The sequence below is a fragment of the Phalacrocorax aristotelis genome, chromosome 1 (assembly GCF_949628215.1).
Source record: "Phalacrocorax aristotelis chromosome 1, bGulAri2.1, whole genome shotgun sequence".
NCBI classification, from domain to species: Eukaryota; Metazoa; Chordata; class Aves; order Suliformes; family Phalacrocoracidae; genus Phalacrocorax; species Phalacrocorax aristotelis.
The window spans coordinates 12350180-12362209 of NC_134276.1; positions in this window are offsets into that span (position 1 = coordinate 12350180).

Sequence of the window (12030 nt, forward strand, 5' to 3'; positions counted from 1 at the left end):
AACATGTGGGTGCCTCTGTGGATGCAGCTTGTCACAGCCCACTGGCTTCAATGCAAGGCTGGCAGACTGCGTCAGCAGAGCTGGCTACGTTCTTGCACCAGTACTCAAGAGATTTATAAGGCAGTTGTGAATAATAGTTAGTCTCCTGGGAAACTGCTATTTAAAGCTCTGTCTGTGTGTCCACATACAGTTTCTGGGTCAGTCTCTTTAGAGGGATAAGACATCTCTGAAACTCTTAAAACACTTTTCCACTACCTGACACTTTATAGTAGCTGTTTATGACTTCTTTTGAAGTCTGTGAAGGTCTAACAGTGGGGATACCTACCCATGGCCCTGTGACAGCTGTGTTTGCAGCACACAAGTACAGAAAACAGAGCTGAAACTTATCTGGTAAGTCCATGCAAGGGTCATAGCTCAGCGTTGTGCAGATGTATCCACTCACATCCAAGAGCTGCATAGCTTCATCCAACTGTTGCTGAGCTCAGCATGAGCTCCTAGCTCAGTAGGTTCACTGCACAAATGTAGCCTGCGTTTGGAGCAAGCTGGGGAGTCTCTGCTTTCACAGAGCAGATGAGTCCGTAGCTGGCAAAGACATTAGGGTATTGCACTGCAGACCGTTAATGACTTCTATGCAGGACACAGCCAGACTATTTTAAACGTGGTCAATTCAAAATACATCAAAAAACACCTTGAAGTTTCACATTCGATATGCAAATGTTTAAGATTCTCAGTAATTGAATGATGGGGATGAGTAACTGCTCTTTCTTTGTACTACCAAATGTAGACAAAGGTATCAACCTTTGTTAAGTGCTTTGGTACTTTGAGCCTCAGAGATAAAAATCACATTTGTATTAGATAGTAGTGGTTAGTTAAATACATTCATGAAAGAAATAAGGAGGAGATTTATGCTTATCAGAAAACTGTGATTTTGAAATCTTTGGAACCTCTCAGTATTTCTCCCATAAAAGCAGTGGAAGTAAAGATAGTTTGGAGATGGTACCTATACCCTTGGAAAACGCCTGTGAGACAGTGGCATTACTATTCCTGAAGTTCCAGGAAATTGCTATATTTTTAGCAGCCCTCTTCTCATCTCCATCAACTGAGAGGAGAACACATTCATCTCATGCTGACAGGAGAAGCGGTGAGCTGCCCTGCAGTCAGAGACAATCCCAACCAAAGCTGAGGTTCAGTTCTTTTGTGCAGGAGAAATCTGTCCTCTTTTCCTTGGGTAATGATTTCAGCACGCTTCAAGGAGTCTTGGCTTAGAGTCATAGAATCATAGAATCATTTACATTGGAAAAGACCTTTAAGATCATCAAGTCCAACCGTTAGCCAAACACCGCCAAGTCCACCACTAAATCATGTCCCTAAGCACCACATCTACACATCTTCTCAATACCTCCATGGACGGTGACTCAACTACTTCCCTCTGCATCCTGTTCCAATGTTTGACAACCCTTTTGCTGAAGAAATTTTTCCTAATGTCTAATCTAAATCTCCCCTGATGTAACTTGAGGCTGTTTCCTCTTGTCCTATCAGTTGTTACTTGGGAGAAGAAACCAACACCCACCTCACTACAACCTACTTTCAGGCAGTTGTAGAGAGTGATAAGGTCTCCCATCAGCTTTCTTTTCTCCAGGTTAAAAAACCCCAGCTCCCTCAGCCACTCCTCATAAGACTTGTGCTGTAGACCCTTCACCATCTTTGTTGCCCTTCTTTTTGCTTTGTTTTACATGTTATAGCAAGAGGCTTTGACTGTGTTATGTGCTGTCAGTTTTGCCTGTACTCTATGAAATATCCCTCTAATGGATGCAGGTACAATGCTTCAGCTATTTGTTGTTTTCCTTTGGATGAGACAGTCTCTGACTTGGCTTACTGCTAATTACAGCAGACATAGCAAAGCATGCATGAAGAAAAAAACCCTCCGTTTATCTCTACTAAGGAGCTGGCACTTGCTATTTTTCCGGCTGTGACAGGAATTTCTCTGTCACAGAAAAAACCCATGTGGTGGAATAAAGCAAGCTGTGGATTTTTCCTGCTGAGCACCAGTGTCTGATGGCAGGGGTAGCTGAGGCTCTGCTGCTAAACACTTTGAGATTGACATAGAACTGGCCAGCTCCCCATGAGACTATTGCTAGTGCATATTAAATACTATGATGAAGAGTCTGGAGAAGGTTTGAATTGAAAGATGTAATTGGGAAGATGATGTCAGTGGGGCCTTGCAGGCTTGCTCTGTTCAGTACTGATGTGGGTGATGGACTACTAAGCACAAGTCATTTGAGGAGTGGCCTGAACGCAGGTAGGTGAAATTAAAAAAAGGCAAATGCAAAATAACAACTACACTTAAGAGGGAGAAAATAAATGGGGAATAGTCAGCTAGGCATTAGAAGGAGATTTAAGATCACCAAATTATCTGTGAAGCTTTTGCAGTAAAACCCCCCAACTCCCCCATCCAAATCCCCCCATCACTCTGGACAACCACAGGTGGAATGCCAAGTGCAAGGCACAGGAGATGTCTCTCCTGTTCCACTTGAGACAGGACAGTGAGTATCACTTTTGGGCATCACTTTTCAGGAAAAATGTGTGCAGAAAGTCATAGAATCATGGAAAGGTTTGGGTTAGGAGGTACCTTTAAAGATCATCTAGGTCAAATTCCCTGCTATGAGCAGGGACATCTTTCACTAGACCGGGTTGCTCAAAGCCCCATCCAGCCTGACCCTGAACATTTCCAAAGATGGGGCATCCACAGCTTCTCTGGGCAACCTGCTCCAGTGCCTCACTGTCCTCAGCGTAAAAAATTTCTTCCTTATGTCTAATCTAAAAACGCTCTTTCAGTTTAAAACCATTACCCTTTGTCCATCACTACAGGTCCTGGTAATAAGTCTCTGTCAGTGTTTCTTATAAGCCCCTTTTAAGTACTGAAAGGCTGCAGTAAGGTATCCCTGGAGCCTTCGCTTCTTCAGGCTGAACAACCCCAACTCTCAGGATGGAGAGGTGCTCCATCCTGATCATTTTCATGGCCCTCCTCTGTACCTGCCTTAACAGGTTGGTGTCTTTCTTGTGCTGGGGGCTCCAGAGCTGGACGCAGCACTGCAGGTGGGGTCTTATGAGAGCGGGGTAGAGGGGCAGAATCATCTACTTTGACCTGATGGCCATGCTTCTTTTGATGCAGCCCAGGATACATTTGGCTTTCTGGGCTGTGAGCACATGTTGCCAGCTCAGGTCTAATTTTACATGCATTGGTACCCCAAGTCCTTCTCGGCAGGGCTTCTCTCAATCCCTTCATCTCTCAGCCTGTATTCATACTATGGGTTGCCCTGACCCTTGTGCAGGACCTTGCTCTTGGCCTTATCAATGGGCCTCATGAAGTTCACATGGCCCCACTTCTCGAGCTTGTCCAGGTCCCTCTGGATGGCATCCTGTCCGTTGGGTGTGTCAACTGCACCACTCAGATTGGTGTTGTCTGCAAGCTTGCTGAGGGTGCACTCAATCCTACTGTCTATGTCATTGATGAAGATATTAAATAGCACTGGTCCCAGAACCAATTCTTGTGGCATCTGCTGAATGCTTAGAAGATACATGTCAGTATCGTATTATTACCTACTTGTTCATTTCATGTTGAAAATTGGTGGCATTTGAGTTTCTAAATCAGCTTTTTTGCTTTTGAAAATCCTACACTTCTCTGTTCCCAGGTGGCAAAAACACAAGGGTGGTTGTTACTTAACAGAATTGTATTCAACATTTTATTCAGCCCAAACTTTAGGTTTAAAATGGCCCTGAGAGTTCTTTTTAATATCCATACTTGTCTTTTCTGATTAAATGCTTAGTTATTGCACCTCTGTCTTTCTCAGTCTTGAAATGATGGCAACTAATTCCTCTCTGCATTTTCTAGCTACTCTTCTACCATAACACCTTTTTAAAGAGATTTTCCCTACCTGCAAAGAATCTGTAAGCAAAGTGCTGGTGTAAAAAACACAGCACCAGCTGCATTTTCACTGGACCAATATTTGGAGGAAAGCTGCCTGAGAAGAAGATCCAACATTCAGTCTGTGGTAGGAGCTGCTTCTGCAGAGAAGAACAATCCCTCTGCAGCAGCTCCACAGGAGGACAATCTGCACCCACTAAGTCCACACCTATTGAGCCATTTGCCAAAGCAACTACCCAGATCAGAATTGCCCATGCACCTTTGTCACCACAGCCACAGCCTGGCTGACATCCAGAAGGCTGCTTCTGCTCCATCTACTACATCACACACCATGTTATACCTCCGGTACCAAACATTCTACACCAGGGCTAGGACTTCCCTCCTTTCCATTCATACATCTAGATTCATCAGCTATGCAGGCTCCCTGGGTGAGTGTGCTTCACATCTGTGACCCACAGCTTGCAATGGGTCACAGACGCTGTGACCTCTGCTGCTGCTCTGCCAAGGCTGCCTCACTGCCAAGCTCCAACATATGGTCATTGCCCTACTTGAACCTACCTTCCAAACAGTGCAGCTGCACGTGAATCAGTTGCACCCCAACATAGGGTATACTAGAGGAGGTATAAATGCTAGGTACCAAGAAAATAGAGTGTAACAGAGATAAAAGTAAATTATTATATAAATAAATAATAATAAATTATATATTATTCTCAATAATAAATCTTTTCCAATTTTCTTGTCCTGTCTTTACAGTGTCACAGTTACTGTATCTATGCTCCAGAGAGGTTGTCTTCAGGAAGACAACTTCCAGCCCAGGAAAGCCAAAGGTCCCAGATGCTAGTGGTGCATGCAACAAAACCTGGCAAAAGGGCAATGTATGGCTAATCCAGAAGCTGCACCAGCACCAAGGGCTTCTCAGACAACACCAATCATTCATAAGTCTTGGTGAGCCATTGCCCCCTTCCTCCCCTCAGGCCAGACATAAAGCAAGGGGTTGTGGGCTGCAGGGAACAGACTTGTGGTTCTTCTGTCCATCTTACATTTACATCTGGGGATAATTGCAGCATTTCATCTAGCAAATTTATAGATCTGCTCTACAGGAGTCACACATTGTACTTTCAGTCTCCATCATGACTAGATACGCTTTTATGACACACTGGAAATGACACATAAGAGGCCAGCACTGAGTGATCACTGTATGCTTGACACTGGCATCAACTGGTGCCCCTGGGATTCATAGGAAAGAGTAGTGTCAGCAAGCAATTCCCTTTCTCTTCCTTCCCTCCCTGTCCTGTTTTTTGAGTGGAATCCCAGATGGAGTTTATATTTCATCAGTCAAAACCAAAGTAGAAGCAACTGATCTACAGGTAATTCAGTGATTTTTTCATAATGATTAAGCTTAGAAGGCTTAGTGAATGCAAGGGAAAATTGGAAGAGCTCTGATTTTTGTAGAAGAGAGTGGGGAGAAGTACGAAAAGTCTTCTCAAAAGAAAAAAATAGTGAAAGACCGCTCTTCACAAAGGACGTGAAAAAGAAACCACCAAATTAATTTGTAAAAGGGATGATTTAGCTTAAGTGCTTAGAAAAGGCTTTGCTTGTGAAGTTGCAAAACCCTGGACTAAGGCTACATTTTATCTAGCACTGATGCTAGAAAGTGTCACAATACCAGTAGTGGTGCCATGGACCACAGGCCTAGGGACGAGAGCCTCAAAGGAGGGAGGGAGTGAAAAAGGGAGGGAATGAAAGCTGGAAGCTAAAAACCTCATCTTGCATCAATGAGTGCAAGAAAGGCTTCAAGGATTTGTTTTTTCCCATGGGCTATTCAGAACAGCACAAACTCCCAAATACAGCCTGGCATCGTCTTTGTTCCCTCTCAAGGCCTCTGCTTAATTCTACATGGAGAAAATCAATAAAACACTAGGAACATTGTTAGAAACAGAGAATCAACATTCATAAATTCACAGAACTTGTAAGTTAATTTTCATAGGACTGTTATGATATTTTTCAAGGAAATAGAAAAATAAGAAAACACTATTTTCTATACAAATAATTTCACTTTTGAATACAAAACCCACATCACTCTTTAAATCATGAAAGTTACAGAGCCAACCACTCAAGGTTTTGGAGACGCCAGCATTAACTTTAGCTATGTGACCTTGATTGAGTTCCCTTATTCATATGCCAGATGATACATTCTCTACATGCAGTTCAATTTTCCACAAAACGCCTGTGCTCAGGCTATGTGGATCTCCTACAATGAGCAGCTTTACAGTGCCTTGTGTACTTTTTGTTATCCGGTAGACACCGCACTGCCGCGTCCGCAGTCTGCTCCAGAGGCACGTGTGTGAAAGCTCCAGAGGAAACAACTGAGCCAGATTTAAAAGAATGACCTACGCTGATAACCAAGGACATGACCGATAGAGGTCAAACTGGTGAGCTCTGGGGAACACACTACCCCAGGTCCAGATAGCTATGCTCTGGTAAAGCTGTGAGCGGACCTGTGGTGTGATGACAGGAGGATGGCCACAAGGTCACAGCACATCACCTGTAGCATTGCTCTTCCTTCACCCCAACAGGAGAGTCTCTACCTATAAAGACACTGAAAAGGAAGGAAAAAAAACAGTGGCCTTACTAAGATTTATGGAAGCATAAGCAGGCCAGATTTTGAGGGAAAAGATAACAATAACGATTGTTGACTCTTAAAGAGTGTAAGACAAGCATCCAAAATCTAGTTAATTGTTGTCAACAAAAAGGAACCCAAAAGGCATAACAAGGAGTCAGCAGCCAGCATCCCCTGAGCTCTGTGTCGCGCAGGAGTCAGCCTGGCCAGGTCACTCAGACACACACATACAGATCTTGGTGCTTCTAAGGACATGGGTATGAGGGTGGGAGTGGGGACAGTTGACTTGCTTAGAAAGTCAGATAAAACAAAATTACCTTTCTTTCCCATAATGCCTCACATTTAGCTCTGATTCACTATATTGCCACAGGGGAAAGAAAGGTCTCCCAACAGCATGATCCTTACCATGCTCCATAGCAGCCAGTCCCTTCTCACACAAAAGTCACGCACAGGCTCGTTCTTGCAGATGTATTTTTCTAAGGCTAGCTACTAAACCACCTGTTTCAAAGCACTGCACAAGACCAAAATTCAAAAGGTAGCAAGAAGTCCAGCTGCAGAGGCAAACACGCACGTTTTCCATTCCTCAGGCCAGGTAAACCCAACCATAGCCCTGCTAATTGGTTTCCCTGAGTGAAGAAAGGATGTTTTTGGGAAGGGTCCCGTGATCTCTCACTCTTCTCCTTTTACCCTAGACAGGGAATCTGCTCTGTTCATTACAAGCTTAAGCTGAATAAAGACATTCTGAAATCCAAGCAAAGATTTTTATTAGTGACTACAAAATAACAAATATGTAGCCATCAAAACAGGTTTGCTCAACATTTACAAAATATGTGACAAAATTAGGGTAGGAAGAAGATGGTGTGGGCTCCCTGCATCTCCTTTCCTCACACCATCTCCTTGCTTTCTGTCCTGTCTCTGAGTCTCCTCTTCCTCCTGCTGCCATGACATGTCCCCTCCCCTCCCAGCTTCCTCCTCATTGCTCTTCTCCCTCCTCTTTGCTACCAGTGAGTGAACATTTGCTGCTAGACACTGCACGTAAGCACACATTGGTTTTCTTTCACCCAAAGGAACCAAATGTGGCAGCTAATTTGTTGCTTTATTCCTTGCTTATATGTGTACACACACATCTTTCATCTCCTGGGACAATATTTTAGTACCTGGCAGAAAATTTTCAATAGTTAAAATGTTATAAGGATGACTACAGGGGGTTATGAGGGACTCTGAAATTAAATCAGAGCTGCATAATTACCAGAAAGGAAGAGGTAAAGTGAAAAATTAAAAGATGATGTGCACTGAATGGACATTGGAAGGGTTGGGCTAACCTCCCAGACTCTCATGAAGAGGGCTCTCCAACATTACTATACCTCTTTCTCTTATAAAGCAGAAATGGGCTGAGGTCCCTGCTTCTCTCACATGCTTTGGCATGTTAATTTAAAATTTATTCTACTGAACATATAGGTCAGATCTTGACGAACAGAAATCAGGGAATAAGTCTGATTTCCTGCAGTTAAGAGTATGTCCAATGTTACAGTGATTCTAAAAAGACTCCATCACTGCTTTCCTCTTTTAAGAGCATAGTATTAGATTTTTAGGGACTCAGCATTCCCAAAGGTTTCTTTGCTGGTAAAGAGTTGGGATCAGCTGTCACTGGACTGGGGAGTGTGGTTCTTGGGCTCTGCACATTTGGCATCTCCAGCTGAATAGAATATAGAATAGAATACAGAGTAGAATATAGAATAATTTCAGTTGGAAAGGTCCTACAACTATCACGTAGTCTAACTGCCTGGCCACTTCAGGGCTGATGTTGCAAATGTTAAGGGAGGAAATGGGACTTGGCTTAAGGGGCCAAAGCAGGCAGGAGGAAAGGTTCGATTCTGTACATCAGTGATATGAAGTACTCTGACTTGTAGGGCCTTGATAAAAGTAGTAAAATAGCACTGGACTGAAAGTGAGAGACTGATAACACCTTGTGAAAGGACAGGTTAGCTGCAAGGAGTGGTAGGCATTTCAGTCTCTTCAACTACTCAGGTGTGGAAGACCTGAACAAGACTTAAAATTATTTCAGAAATGTAAGTTTATTACAGGAAAGTGGGAAAAAAAGTTTCTCTCTTTTTTGCCATTTATAGTCATTTATAAAAAGACTTTTCTCACTTCACTGCTGGCGGCTGCAAGCTGAATGTGGGATGGGGCACCCTGGTCTGACATTCAAGCTGATTTCCACAGCACAGGGAGAGTTGTTGCTTTCTTGTGCAATACAAGGTACAGGTTTTAGAATGCCCATTTTTTTCATTGTTCAAAATCAGATTTGATCACAGAGGCGATCAGCTCCAGTTCAGGCGTGTTCTGCAGTGGAGTGGAGGATTGCTGCGTACAGGAAGGTTTCCTGAGCTGGGGAAATCCCAGGGCAGCGCAGAGACCTGCCAGGAGCCAACAGCTCGCACGAGAATGAGAGCAGCTGGTGAGGCATGGGCAGGGCCAGGATTAATGGCAGCCACCCCCCTCTCCCACGAAAGGCAGCCCCAGGGAGATCGAGCGACCAGGAGCTCTGCGACCACGACATGGAGCAGCAGTTTGTGCACAAGGGTGCACAGGGAAGGTGCCTCTTCGAAGGAGGGGTGTTCCACTGGCCAAATGGGAGACCTGAAGTACACGTAACCCAACAATCAGGCACAGGCCAAGGGCACTCATCCTGCCCGACCCTCAAGGCAGAATGGTGGGCACTCATCTGAGAGCAGAGGCTGCAGCTCCAGCTGGGGGATCTGCACCATCTACCCCAGCGGTGGCCGATGTCTCTGCCCACATGGAGCTGCTGAAAGGGGAGGCTGCAGTGCAGACCTCAGACTGCAGGGAGTGCCCAGACCTTTCTCCTGCGGCAAGGACAGGCAGCAGACCTGCCTGCAAACGGTGTGCCCGGGCAGAGGACACCAGGAGCAATGTGAGGAGTATCAAGGATTACAGACCCCTGGGAGTGGCTCTGAGCACAACTAGTTTTTCCATCAATCCTCCTGGCCAAAGGGAAGGGATTTGAAAGGGCCAGTCGAATCTATCGAATCAACAAATGTTTACAGGACTAGTGCTACAGCCAGGGGTTCGGCTACTTAGACCATGGGACTTGCCTTGAGAAACCTGGCCTACCAGGGGCTGATGGGGTCCAACTGCCAGAGAAGGGGAAGAGCACCTTCAGTCGTAGGCTTGCCAAGCTGGTGAAGAGGGCTTTAAACTAAGGTTGCCAGAGGAGGGGAACCTCAATCCATCTCACTTCTACCAGTTTGATGCCAGTGCCAGCAACAGATGACCAAAGCCTGGAGAAGGATCACAGGTCAGCAGGAGAGCACCTGGTGAGCAGCACAAAGGAATTCCAGCCACTCTAGCCAGTAAGGCATCTTCATCAGGGGCCCAGCTTAAATACCTCTATGCAAATGCACGTAGCATGGGGAATAAACAAGAGGAGTTAGAGATGTGCACACACCTGAAGGGCTGTAATCTTACTGGCATCATGGAGACATAGTGGGATGGTGTTGTGGCTTAGCTGGCAACTCAGCCCCACACAGTCACTCTCTCACTCCCCCACCAGTGGGATGGGGGAGAGAATCAGAAGGGTAAAGCTCATGGGTTGAGATAAGAACAGTTTAATAATTAAAATAAAACAATAACAACAGCAACAATAACGCAAGGGAAAGGAAAACAATGAGAGGTGCACGAAACCTGGGCCGGGATGGAAGGGGGAATGAACAACCAAAACAAACCGCACGTGATGCAGCCGCTCACCACCCACCAACCCAACGCCACCAGTCCCCGAGCCAGAACCGCCCCCATGCGCCAACTGCCCCCGTTAATGTACTGGTCATGGCATCACATGGTATGGAATGAACATCCCACCGGCCAGTCGGGGTCAGCTGTCTTGGCTGTGGCCCCGCCTCTCCCAGCCTTTTGCCCACGTGGCAGAGCGTGGGAAGCTGGAAAGGCCCCTGACTACTACAGGCACTACAGTGAAGAGAATTAACCCTTTCTCAGCCAAAACCAGCACATTCTCCACCCCTTATACCATACCATTTACACCATGCCCAGGTCCCATACCATCCAATACAACCTTGCCAACCACCACCCCTCCCCTTCCCATCCTTTGACATAATATACAGACATCATTCCCTTAGTTCATGGGCCTTCCCTGTAAAATGTCCATAAAAATATCCATTGAGTTCACCCAGTCCATGACTCCGGGCTCCATCTGTCGTATCAGTCTTTCAGGGCAGGAGAGATGGTGTGTGTGGTGTTGGGTTGCTGCATATCAAGTCAGTCTTCGTTCCATCACTGCTGCACTTTGCTTGTTTCATCAAAGTTCATCTTTCATGGATTGGGAGATTTGTACTATGATATAATTGATATGGCGTATAGCAACCACAGAAGAGATGACATACAACATTATATAGCAGTTTGCATTGTGCCATTCAGTTCATTGGCTGTTTTCACCCAAGATCAAATCCCCTTGAGGCACACATCGGATTTCTCCATCATCCCGCATCACCCACCAAGGGCACCCAGGTCCTCAAGCAAAAGCGATCCCATGAATGGTTTTGCCTTTGCCCAAGGCAGGAATAACCCAGACTGTTTTGCCCAGCATATTTTTTATGTGCACTACAGGGACTCTATCCCCTTCCACAGTATGTAGGATTTCTGACTGGGCAGGGCCAGCTCGGTTGGCAGATCCCCTCGTGTTGACTGACCACGTGGCTTTTGCTAAATGTGTATCCCAGTGCTTGAATGTCCCACCCCCCCATTGCTCTCAGTGTAGTTTTTAACAGTCCATTGTACCGTTCAATTTTCCCAGAGGCTGGTGCGTGACAGGGGATGTGATACACCCACTCAATGCTGTGCTCTTTGGCCCAGGTGTCTGTGAGGCTATTTCGGAAGTGAGTCCTGTTGTGTGACTCTGAGGTGCCATGTTGCCACAGGACTTGTTTTTCGAGACCCAGGATCTGGGCAGTGGCGTGGGGGACGGGATATGTTTCCAGCCAGCCAGTCATTGCTTCCACCATTCTAAACACATGGCACCTGCCTTGGCGGGTCTGTGGGAGTGTGATATAGTCAATTTGCCAGGCCTCCCCATATTTATATTTCAGCCATCGTCCCCCATACCACAGAGGCTTTACCCGCTTCGCTTGCTTGATTGCAGCAGGTTTCACACTCGTGGATAACCTGTGCAATAGCGTCCATGGTCAAGTCCACCCCTCGATCACGAGCCCACCTGTGTGTTGCATCTCTCCCTTGACGGCCTGAGGTGTCATGGGCCCACCGAGCTAGAAATAGTTCACCCTTATGTTGCCAGTCCAGATCCACCTCAGCCACTTCAATCTTTGCAGCCTGATCTACCTGCTGGTTGTTCTGATGTTCTTCAGTGGCCCGACTCTTGGGGACGTGAGCATCCACATGCCGTACCTTTATAACCAGGTTCTCTACCCGGGCAGCAATATCTTGCCACAATGTG